General features: G+C 38.7%; 1 pseudogene; it reads left to right on the top strand.

The window, feature by feature from the left end:
* Nucleotides 1-3,984: 3,984 nt before the first annotated feature.
* Nucleotides 3,985-7,481, top strand: LOC140709029 (uncharacterized; annotated as a pseudogene).
* The last annotated feature ends 5,565 nt before the right edge of the window (nucleotides 7,482-13,046 follow it).

The following is a 13,046-nucleotide window of genomic DNA, read 5'->3' as shown; positions in this document are numbered from 1 at the left end:
ACTTCAAAATAGCAACAATGAAAAACCACAAAAATCCACATCAACATTCAATGTAATTGAAGTATTGTGATAATTAAGATTAATGTGTGAATAATTGACAACAATACTGTCTTCAAATTCATGAACACACAGTATATCATTATTTTATTGCAATTTTGTAATTTTGAATATGCAGATCCTGTACTTATTTTGTTAGAATTATACCTAAACATGTAAGTATTTCATTTCTTTTTAGTGCTATCAAAAAATTTTTAAACATAATCTTTATAGACATTCATGTTATCTGTGAATAAAGAGCTTTGTTTCTTTCTTTCTGATCTGTAAATATTTACTTCTTTTTATTTTCTTATTGTGTTAGCTAGGTCTTCCAACAAGATGTTGGATCGGAGTGATGAAAGAGGGAATTATTTTTGTACCTATCTGAGAAAGTTATCATCCATTCCTACTTTGCTGAGAGTCTTTTTTTCATAAGTAATAAAGTAATTTTCTTCATTAGTTTAGATTATTGGTTTTCTTCTTTAGTCTGTTGATGTGGTAGATTAGATTGATTGATTTTTCAAGGGTTCAACCAGCTTTTTACACATGGAAAAACTTCCATTTCATTGTGGTGTATAATTCTTTTAATACATTTTTGGAAATGTCTTTCAGTATTTTGTTGGGGATTTTTACATCCATGATCCCATCAGACACTGATCTCTATTTTTTTCTTTTAATGTCTAACTTAGTTAGGAATTAAGTTAATATTGGCTTCATTGATTAGTTGGGAGGTGTTTCTTCTGCTTTCTTTTTCTAGGAGAGATTGTGGAGCCTTGATGTATTTCTTTATTAAATATTTGGTAGAATTTACCAGTGAAACTACCTGGGTTTGGTGCTTTTTTCCCTCAAGGTTAGTATTATTGTTTCAATTTATTTAATAGGTAAAGGATTATTCAGATGTTCTATTTCTTTTTGTGTTTGGCGAGTTGTGCCTTTCAAGTAATTGGTCTATTTTTCTTTTTATTAAGTTTTGGAAATGGAGTTGCTTATATTATCCCTTTAGTGTTTTTTCAATGTCCATGGGATCCATAAATATTTCGTTAATGTGTTTTGAAATCAATATGCAAGCAAGGTCCAAATTGATATTGGTTCATAGACTTTTTAATTAATTTGCTTTTTGCTGAGTGTGGTGGCTCATGCCTGTGATCCCAGCACTTTGGGAGGCGGAGGCAGGTGGATTACCTGAGGTCGGGAATTCGAGACCAGCCTGAACAACACACAGAAACCCCATCTTTACTAAAAAAATACAAAATTAGCCAGGTGTGGTAGTGCATGCTTGTAATCCTGGCTACTTGGGAGGCTGAGGCAGGAGAATAACTTGAACCCAGGAGGTAGAGGTTGCAGTGAGCCATGATCACGTCATTGCACTCCAGCTTGGGCAACAAGAGCAAAACTTCATCTAAAAAAATTGTTTTCTCTCTTTTTATTTATTAAAATTTATCACGAAACCCTTTTTTTTTTTTTTTTTTTTTGGTCCTCAGAGGACTTTGTTCTCTTTTGTTTTGTTTTGATCAATCTCAAGATTATCTTCCCTCTTCTTTATTTTCTGTAAATTGGTTATTAATCCAGAGTTTAATGAAATTAACCTTTATTGTTTTAGACCATAATATTGTATATAATTGCAATTACCTAAATGTCTAACAGTAAACAACTACATAAATAAATTATATAAGATAAACTTTAAAAAGAGGAGAAAAGACTGTATATTCTAGTAAGAAACATTCTTGTGATGGTTAATACTGTCAACTTGTTTGGATTGAAGGATACAAAGTATTGATCCTGGGTGTGTCTGTGAGGGTGTTGCCAAAGGAGATTAACATTTGAGTCAGGGCTGGGAAAGGCAGATCCCCTCTTAATCTGGGAGGGTGCAATCTAATCAGCTACCAACAAGGCTAGAATATAAGCAGACAGAAAAATGTGAAGAGACTAGATTGGCCTAACCTCCCAGCCTACATCTTCTCCCATGCTGGATACTCCTGCCCTTGAACATTAGACTCTAAGTTTTTCAGTTTTGGAACTTGGACTGGGTTTTCTTGCTCCTCAGCCTGCAGATGGCCTATTCTGCAACCTTGTCATTGTGTGAGTTAATACTTAATAGAATCTCATATTTAGAATATTTATCTTATTCCATTAGTACTGTTTCTCTAGAGAACCCTGACTAATACAGGTTTTGGTAACAGGAGTGGTTCTAGAGGAACAGAATATTAAGGATGGAGTTATTTCATTGGTTTTGGGTTTCCTGGAGTTGGCTGCTTGATATGGTTATACCCCAAAATGCTAAGGACTGTACTCCTAATAGTATGGAGAATACTGATAGTCCTTGATGTGGACTGTTTAGAGAATTATGCAAATAAATGCATTTGACACTCCAGATTCATCGGTCATGAGAGGCAAGGAGTTTGGTGACTCTAGATGTAATTCCTTTGACCATAAGTGTAGAACCGAGGAACATAATGAAACTGGTTGGTTGTTCCTAAGTTCACAAAAGAAAGTGATGAAAGAAAATGATGAACTCAAGGATTCTGTCTCCCAGTTTCAAAAGCTGATACTGAGCCTCAGATCTGCTAGGATGACCCAGAGTGAGAGTCTTATCTCCTGTAGGGAAAGAGTTGAAATTGTGGAAAAACAGACAGAAGCTCTTATCATGTGAGTGACTGACCGGCAACAAAAGGTGCGTGCACAGCCTCACCGGGTGTCTGCTCTTAAAGTGAGGACCTTGATTGGAAAATAATGGGACCCTGCAACTTGGAATAGGGACTTGTGAGGGGACCCTGATGTCGCTGGGGACACTGAATTTGTAAACTCTGATGAACTTTTTGCCTGAAGAAACAGCTTCTTCATCCCCAGTACTAGCAACATCCCCATCCTACTGATCTATACTGTCATCACCCTTTCCATCATTGTCTGAGGAGATGAACCCTGCACTGCCTGAGGCAACAGTGATGGCCTCCCCTGAGGCAGTTGCCAGGAAAGATAGTGTTGAAACCCCTAAGGGGTCACCCCCAATACCTCTGTTTGTGTCTAGACCTATAACTAAACTAAAGTTCTGGTGGGCAGCTAGAGGTGAGGTTGAGAGTGTGACTTATGAAGAAACACATGACACTTTAAAAGAACTGTTTGAGTTCTCTAATTTATATAAATAGAAATCTATAGAACAAGCATGGGAATGGATACTAAGGGTGTGGGATAATGGTGGAAATAACACAGAGTTGGATCAGGATGAATTTATTGATTTGGCCCCACTAAGTAGTGACTCTGCTTTTAATGTTGCAGCTTAGGGAGTTAAAAAAGGTTCTAATAGTTTATTTTCTTGGAGAGCTGAAATATGGATTAAAAGATGGCCCACTGTGAATGAACTGGAAATGCCTCATCTCCCTTGGGTTAATGTAGAGGAAGGGATTCAAAGCCTTAGGGATATTGGGATGGTAGAGTAGATAAGTCACTTTAGAGCTACTTATCCCACCTAGGAAGATTCAGAAGACATACCCTTGACCAATGCCTTGTGAAATAAATTTCTGAGGGAAGCACCTGCATCTTTGAAGAGCACTGAAATTGCTCTTATTTCTACGCCAGATCTAACAGTGTGAACTGCAGTCACTCAACTACAAAATTTAAACACATTGGGAATAACCGGATCCCAAGGTGGCAGGAGCCAAGTGGCAGCACTAAACCATCAAAGGCAAGGTGGGCATAGCTACCTTAATGAACAGCAGAGTCAAAGTGACAATCAGAATAGTCTTACTCTTGTAGACCTCTGGAATTGGCTAATCACACTATTCCTAGAAGCAAAATTGATAAGAAGCCTACTGCATTCCTACTTAATTTATATAAGCAGAAAACTTACAGATTAAATGGACAAAAGGCTAATGTGAGTTATAAAAACAGAGAATTGTGGCCCCTCAATCAACTTCCAGACTTCAGCCTATTTACAGAGCCAGATCCCCTTGAATGAAGTGGGGTGCAGGTGCCTTGAGGAAGAATCCCACTACATTACCGACAGTTTATGCAGTGAGTCTTTTCCCCATCCTTCCCCAAGGAGACCTTGGGCTTTTTACAAGGGTAATTGTGCACTTGGGAAAGGGAAATGATCAGATATTTCAGGGATTACTGGACACTGGCTCTGAGGTGACATTGATTTCAGGGAACCCAAAACGTCATTGTGGCCCTCCAGTTAAAGTAGGAACTAATGGAGGTTAGGTAATTAATGGAGTTTTAGCTCAGGTCTGACTTACACTGAGTCCAGTGGGTCCCTGGACTCATCCTGTGCTCATTTCCTCAGTGCCAGAATGCATAATTGGCATAGAAGTACTTGGCAGTAGGCAGATTCCCCACATTGGCTCCCTGATTGGCAAGGTGAGAGCTATTATGGTGGGAAAGGCCAAATAGAAGCCATGAGAGCTGCCTCTACCTAAAAAATAGTAAATCAAAAACAATATTACATCCCTGGAATGATTGCAGAGATTGATGCCACCCTCAAGGTCTTGAAAGATATGGGGATGGTGATTCCCACCACATCCTTATTTAATGCTCCCATTTGACCTGTACAGAAGACAGATGGATCTTGGAGAATGACAGTGGATTACTGTAAGCTCAACAAAGTGGTGACTCCAATTGCAGCTGCTGTACCAGATATGGTTTCATAGCTTGAGGAATTAACACATCTCCCGGTACCTGATATGCAGCCATTAACTTGGAAAATGCCTTTTTCTCCATTCCTGTCCATAAGACTCACCAGAAACAATTTGGCTTCAGCTGGCAAGGCCAGCAATATACCCTTGCTCTCCTACCTCAGGGGTATATCAACTCACCGGCTTTGTGTCATAATCTTATTCTAAGAGACCTTGATCACTTTTCACTTCTACAAGATATCACACTGGTCTATTTACACTGATGACATTATGCCGATTGGATCTAGTGAGCAAGAAGTAGCAAACACACTGTATTTATTGGTGAGACATTTGCATGCCAGAGGATGGGAAATAAATCTGACTAAAATTCAGGGACCTTCTACCTCATAATATTCCTAGAGGCCCAGTGGTGTGGGATAAGTTGCTGTATTTGGTCCCTCCTACCAAGAAAGAGGCACAACACCTAGTGGGCCTATTCAGATTTTAGAGGTAACACATTGCTCATTTGGGTGTGTTACTCAGGCCCATTTATCAAGTGACCCGAAAGGTTGTCAGTTTTAAATAGGGTCCAGAACAGGAGAAGACTCTGCAACAGGTCCAGGCTGCTGTACAAGCTGCTCTTCCACCCGGGCCATATGACCCAGCAGATCCAATGGTGCTTGAAGTGTCAGTGGCAGATAGGGATGCTGTTTGGAGCCTTCGACAGTCCTCCATTGGTGAATCACAGCAGAGGCCTCTAGAATTTTGGGGCTAGGCCCTGCCATCTTCTATAGATAACTAGTCTTCTTTTGAGAGACAGCTCTTGGCCTGTTACTGGACTTTGGTGGAAACTGAACATTTGAGTATGGGTCACCAAGTCACCATGAGACCCAACTTCCTATCATGAACTGGGTGCTTTCTGACCCATCTATCCATAAGTGGCACATGCACAGCAGCATTCCATCAACAAACGGAAGTGGTATATATGTGGTCAGGCTTGAGCAAGTCCTGAAGGCACAAGTAAGTTACATGAGGAAGTGGCTCAAATACTCATGGTCTTCACTGCTGCCACCCTGGAGTCTCTCCCCCTGTCTGCACCAATGGCCTCATGAGGAGTTTACTATGATCAGCTAACAGAGGAAGACAGGACTAGTTCCTGGTTCGCAGATGGTTCTGCACGATATTCAGGTACCACCCAAAAGTGGACAGCTGCAGCACCATCGCCTCTTTCTAGGACACCCGTGAAGGACAGTGGTGAAGGGAAGTGCTCTCAGTGGGAAAAACTTCAAGCAGTGCACCTGGTTGTGCATCTTGCATGGAAGGAAAAATGGCCAAATTTGCTATTATATACTGCTTCATAGACTGTAGCCAATGGTTTGGCTGGATGGTTAAGGTCTTGAAGATGCATGGTTGGAAAATTGGTGACAAAGAAATCTGGGGAAGAGGTATGTGGATGGACCTCTCTGAGTGGTCAAAAACTGTGAAGATATTTGTGTTTCCTGTGAGTGTTCACCAACGGGTGACCTCAGCAGAGGGAAATTTTAATAAAGTGAATAGGATGACCCATTCTGTGGATACCACTCAGCCTCTTTCCCCAGCTACCCCAGTCATTGCCCAATGGACCCATCAACAAATGAGCTCAGCAACATGGACTTCCACTCACCAAGGCTTACGTGGCTATGGTCACTGCTGACTGCCCAATTTGCCAGCAGCAGAGACCGACACATATCAAGGAATGGCCCCAATATGACACCATTCCTCGGAGTGATCAGCCAGCTACCTGGTGGCAGTTTGATTATATCAGACCTCTTCAATTATGGCATGGGCAGAGGTTTGGCCTCACTGGAATAGACACTTACTCTGGATATGGGTTTGCCTATCCTGCATGCAATGCCTCTCCCAAGACTACCATTTGTAGACTCACGAAATGCCTTATCCACCGTCATGGGATTCCACACAGCATCGCCTCTGACCAAGGTACTCACTTTATGGCTAAAGTAGTGTGGCAGTCCACTCATGCTCATGGAATTCACAGGTCTTACCATGTTACCTATCATCTTGTAGCAGCTGGATTGATAGAACAATGGAATGGCCTTTTTAAGTCATAATTACAACATCAACTAGGTGACAATACTTGACAGTGCTGGGGCAGTGTTCCCCAGAAGGCCATATATGCTCTGAATTTGCATCCAATATAAGGTACTGTTTTTCCCATGGCCAGGATTCATGGGTCCAGAAATTAAGGGGTGGAAGTGGAAGTGGCACCACTCACCATCCCCCTAGTGATCCACTAGCAAAATTTATTCTTCCTGTTCCTGCGAACTTACATTCTGCTGGCTTAGAAGTCTTAGTTCCAGAGGGAGGAACGCTGCCACCAGGAGACACAACAATCCCATTAAACTAGAAGTTAAGATTGCCACCTGGACACTTTGAGCTCCTCCTACATTTAAGCCAACAGGCTAAGAAGGGAGTTAGTGTTGGCTGGGATGATTGACCCGGACTATCAAGGTGAAATCAGTCTACTACTCCACAACTGAGGTAAGGAAGAGTATGCATGGAATACAGGAGGTCCATTAGGACATCTCTTAGTATGACCATGACTTGTGATCAACGCCAATGGAAAACCACAACAGCCCTATCCAAGCTGGACTACAAATGACACAGACCTTTCAGGAATGAAAGTTTGGGTCACACCACCGGCGGGGGGTGGGGGGAAGACACAACCTGCTACTTGCTGAAGGCAAAGGAACTACAGAATGGGTAGCAGAGGAAGGTAGTCATCAATACCCGCTATGACTACATGACCAGCTTCAGAAACGAGGACTGTTATTGTCATGAGTATTTCCTCCTTCTTTTGTTAAAAACATTGTGCATGTGTACACTTGTGCAAACAAAGTATCTTCATTTTATTTACTTTTTCCTTTATCATGTGACATAAGATTTATTGACTTCATATCAACATTTAAGTATTGTTAACTTTATGTATAGTTCTTGAGTTGGGGATTGTTGCCACTGTCTAAAATAACCTACTATAGACCTGCAAATTTAGTTCAATATTTGGCAGAAGCTTCACAACTCAGTCCTGATTAGAATCTGTAATAGCATAGCACTTGATGTAGTAATGGCTTATTATGTTTTAAAATGCCACTCTTCATCAGAAAAATAAAAATAATGGGAAGAAAGGGTTATTTATAGGTGATTGTTATTTTCGTAGAGTACTCTGTCACTTGAATAATATTTTTCAGCATTTCCTGGGTCTTTAAAAGGTTTTCTTTAAATTAAGTCATATTGATCAATAAAATTCTCTCATTTTCTTGCCATTATCAAAGAAATTCCAATATATGGAAATCAATAATACTGAATGTACCTAATACTAAAAATGTAAAATATCAGAAAAAAGACTAAATTCTATTTTTAGATTAACAGATACACATACATTTACCCACATTTTTAATGACATTTTGTTTCTTAAACTTTCAGAATATTACTAAATCAGTAATGATTTTGTGAGTAAGAAGCATAACAATACATAGTTAGAAAACAAATTGTTCTCCAGATAATGTTTTGAATTAATCTATTACTTTCATTTTCAAAGGAGAAATAGTTTTGAATAGAGTGCCACAAACCATTACAGAAAATTTCTTCTCTGCAATTGTTTGATTTAAGGTTTCAATTATCTCTTGGTGGAAATCCTATGCAGTGATCCTGTGTAGAACATTTTAAAAATGTAATGAAAAAGGGAGGTATTTAAGGTACAGTTCATTAAAATGCCAAAGAAATACTTAAAATACAGTACTAATAAAAATGTAAATCTTGTGATTTTGCTCTTTTAATTTAAGCTCAAGTAACAAACAAGATGAATGTAATCTGCAGGTAACCTTAAAGAATAATTTTTATACAAAAATAAACTTAGAGAAAAGCTTTCGATTTTTGAGAGCTATTCACTGTTTAATTTTCCTACTGTTTTTCTGGTCATATGTGTTTTATTTAGTTTTTCTCATTCAATTTTCAGTCATTTCTGTTTCGTTTCTAACTTGTGTTGGGAAAAAAATATTTAACTAGCAAAATCACATACATATACACACATAAACATTGACAGAATGGAATTTGATTTGATGTTTCAGAAGCAGCATAATAAAAAACATATAATAAAAAGAATATTTTGAAATACAGTAATTTAGAAACTTCATGAAAGTAATTTTCTCTAATCTCCATTCAATGATCCATATCTTTAAATTCTCATCAGTATAGAAGTGTACTTAAACATACTGGCTCAATCAATAACTGTAGTGTTGATTGACTCCTCTAATGTAGGAGTTAATATTCTAGTTTATGAGTGATTTTACCCTGAACACTCTTAAAACTTAATGATAAAAAGTGTGATATAGCTAACATTGCTGCTATTCAAAAAGTTTGCATGAAAATATTGCAAGTAAGGACACACTTCTTCCACTAATTAAACATTTTTAAGGCCCAATGGCAAATATTGTATCCATTCAACAGAAATAATTAATGTCGTTCAAAAGCTTTGCATGTAAACATGTAATAGTCTGCATCAAAAGACAGGTCCTTCTAATTCTTTAAAAGTATTCCTTGCTATATACACTACTAACTTTTAAAACAGGTTTGTATTGACCAAACAGAATTTTTTTTAGAGCAATATTCTCAGTTCCTTTAGCGTCGCTATAAAGGAATATCTGAGGTAGGTAATTTATTAAGAAAAGAGGTGTATTTGGCTCACAGTTCTCCAGGCTTTACAGGAAGCATGGCACCAGCATGTGCTTCTGATGAGGACCTCAAGCTGCTTCCACTTTAGGCAGAAGAACTGGCGGTGTGTGTAGAGATTACATGGCAGTAGAGAGGAAGCGAGTGGGGGTCGGGGGAAATAGCGGGTTCTCTTAAACAAAGCTAGCCCTCCTGGGAACTCATACGTGACAACTCACCCTTTCTCCACGTTGGGGGTGAATCTACACCTGAGGAATCCATCCCCATGACCTAAATGTCTCTCATTTGGCCCCATTTCCAACATTAAGGATAGATTTCAACGTGAGGTTTGCAGAGACAAACCTCAAAACTATAGCAGCAGTTATTCAATGACTGTAAACAATACACATGTGAAAACAGATATTAGAATCAAAAGTGTTCTTCTTTTTAATTCTAGAAAATACTTACCTTCTTATTATATAGTTTGGCCATTTCACAAAGACAAATGCACTCATTTCCTTACTTGGGTAAGTTAAACTGAGTTATCTGATTTTTGTGTGTGTGTATGGTATTTACATGGGAGCTTTATTCTGGTTAAGGAGGCATTTGGAAGGAAACCATCATTCATGGAGCCTTGACTAAATCCCAGGAACTACGGCAGATAGTCTTTTTTTCTTTTTAAATTATACTTTAATTTCTAAGGTACATGCCCACAATGTGCAGGTTTGTTACATATGTATACATGTGCCATATTGGTGTGCTGCACCCATTAACTCGTCATTTACATTAGGTATATCTCCAAATGCTATCCTGCCCTCTCTCCCCATCCCACAACAGGGCCCGGTGTGTGATGTTCCCCGTCCTGTGTCCAAGTGTTCTCATTGTTCAATTCCCACCTATGAATGAGAACATGTGGTGTTTGTTTTTTTGTCCTTGTGATAGTTTGCTGAGAATGATGGTTTCCAGCTTCATCCATGTCCCTACAAAGGACATGAACTCATCCTTTTTTATGGCTGCATAGTATTCCATGGTGTATATGTGCCACATTTTCTTAATCCAGTCTATCACTGATGGACATTTGGGTTGATTCCAAGTCTTTGCTATTGTGAATAGTGCCGCAATAAACATCGGCATGCATGTGTCTTTATAGCAGCATGATTTATAATCCTTTGGGTATATCCCCAGTAATGGGATGGCTGGGTCAAATGGTATTTCTAGTTCTAGATCCTTGAGGAATTACCACACTGTTTCCCAAAATGGTTGAACTAGTTTCCAGTCCCACCAACAGTGTAAAAGTGTTCCTATTTCTTCCTCTCCAGCACTTGTTTCCTGACTTCTTAATGATCACTATTCTAACTGGTGTGAGATGGTATCTCATCGTGGTTTTGATTTGCATTTCTCTGATGACCAGTGATGATGAGCATTTTTTCATGTGTCTGTTGGCTGCATAAATGTCTTCTTTTGAGAAGTGTCTGTTATATCCTTCACCCACTTTTTGATGGGGTTGTTTGTTTTTTTCTTGTAAATTTTTTTGAGTTCTTTGTAGGTTCTGGGTATTAGCCCTTTGTCAGATGAGTAGATTGCAAAATTTTTTCCCATTCTGTAGGTTGCCTGTTCACTCTGATGGTAGTTTCTTTTGCTGTGCAAAAGCTCTTTAGTTTAATTAGATCCCATTTGTCAAGTTTGGCCTTTGTTGCCATTCCTTTTGGTGTTTTAGACATGAAGTCCTTGCCCAGGCCTATGTCTTGAATGGTATTGCCTAGGTTTTCTTCTAGGGTTTTTATGGTTTTAGGTCTAACATTTAAGTCTTTAATCCATCTTGAATTAATTTTTGTATAAGTTGTAAGGAAGGGATCCTGTTTCAGCTTTCCACATATGGCTAGCCAGCACCATTTATTAAATAGGGAATCCTTTCCCCATTTCTTGTTTTTGTCAGGCTTGTCAACGATCAGATAGTTGTAGACATGTGGTATTATTTCTGAGGGCTCTGTTCTGTTCCATTGGTCTATATCTCTGTTTTGGTACCAGTACCATGCTGTTTTGGTTCCTGTAGTCTTGTAATATAGTTTGAAGTCAGGTAGCATGATGCCTCCAGCTTTGTTCTTTTAGCTTAGGATTATCTTGTCAATGCAGGCTCTTTTTTGCTTCCATATGAACTTTAAAGTAGTTTTTTCCCAATTCTGTGAAGAAAGTCATTGGTAGCTTGATGGGGATGACACTGAATCCATAAATTACCTTGGGCAGTATGGCCATTTTCTCAATATTGATTCTTCCTCTCCATGAGCATGGAATGTTCTTCCATTTGTGTGTGTCCTCTTTTATTTCATTGAGCAGTAGTTTGTAGTTCTCCTTGAAGAGGTCCTTCACATCCCTTGTATGTTGGATTCCTAGGTATTTTATTCTCTTTGAAGCAATTGTGAATGGGAGTTCACTCATGATTTGGCTCTCTGTTTGTCTGTTATTGGTGTTTAAGAATGCTTGTGACTTTTGCTCATTGATTTTGTATCCTGAGACTTTGCTGAAGTTGCTTATCAGCTTAAGGAGATTTTGGGCTGAGATGATGGGGTTTTCTAAATATACAATCATGTCATTTTGTGTGTGTGGTATTTACATGGGAACTTTATTCTGGTTAAGGAGGCATTTGGAAGGAAACCATCATTCATGGAGCCTTGACTAAATCCCAGAAAGTATGACAGACAGACTTTTTAAACTGAACATAATTTTCTTTCCTCTACTTTGCCCCTCAATAATATGTTTTCAGTGAGCCACCTTTTTTGAGGGCATTATAATGTGGGGATATTCACAACCTGCAGTTGAATATATAAAAAAGTGAAAATCCCCCAAGAGACTATTTTATGTATTTTATATACACTCAGCAAGTCCACTAAAATAAGCAGTCTAATGAAATGACATTGGGACAATGTTAAAATCTAGATCCATGAATCTATACTACAGAAATATTCAAACATTTAAGTAAAATATATTTATAATAAAATATATTGTATGTATTATGTATATCTACATGATTGGTTCATCCTAGTTATCAAAAACATTTTAAAATAGCAACTTATCCCTGTTTTTTTTTTTTTAGAACTTAGCATCTTTTATATTTTTTCATTTTTCTTTTTTCTTTGGTTTGAGACAGAGTCTTACTCTGTCGCCCAGCCTGGAGTGCAATGGCTCGATCTCAGCTCACTGCAACCTCCGCTTCCTGGGTTCAGTGATTCTCTTGCCTCAGTCTCCTGAGTAGCTGCGATTAGAGGTGCACACTACCATACCAGGCTGATTTTTGTATTTTCAGTAGAGACGGGGTTTCACCGTGTTAGTGAGGATGATGTCGGACTTCTGACCTCAGGTGATCTGCCACCCTCAGCGTCCCAAAGTGCTGGGATTACAAGCGTGAGCCACTGTGCCCAGCCAGAACTTTCTTATATGCTGTAAAAGGTATGCACAGAGGTGTTCCTTGTTTACTCATTTATTCCAAGTGCCAAGAAGAGTATCTGACAGACAGTAGGTTCTTAATATATATTTGCTAAGCTGAATAATTTAACCATGAATATACGTTTATTCAATGTTGTGTGAGGAGGGAAGAGCATGTCCAAAATATATTGCTTCAAAGTCAATTCCTATGGTTTTACATCCATATTGCATATTGTATATGTTTTAACTATATGTTCATTTAAAACATAAGAGATTGGA

The sequence above is a fragment of the Chlorocebus sabaeus genome, chromosome 18 (genome assembly GCF_047675955.1).
Source record: "Chlorocebus sabaeus isolate Y175 chromosome 18, mChlSab1.0.hap1, whole genome shotgun sequence".
NCBI lineage: Eukaryota > Metazoa > Chordata > Mammalia > Primates > Cercopithecidae > Chlorocebus > Chlorocebus sabaeus.
This window is presented reverse-complemented; position numbering and strand designations above follow the sequence as displayed.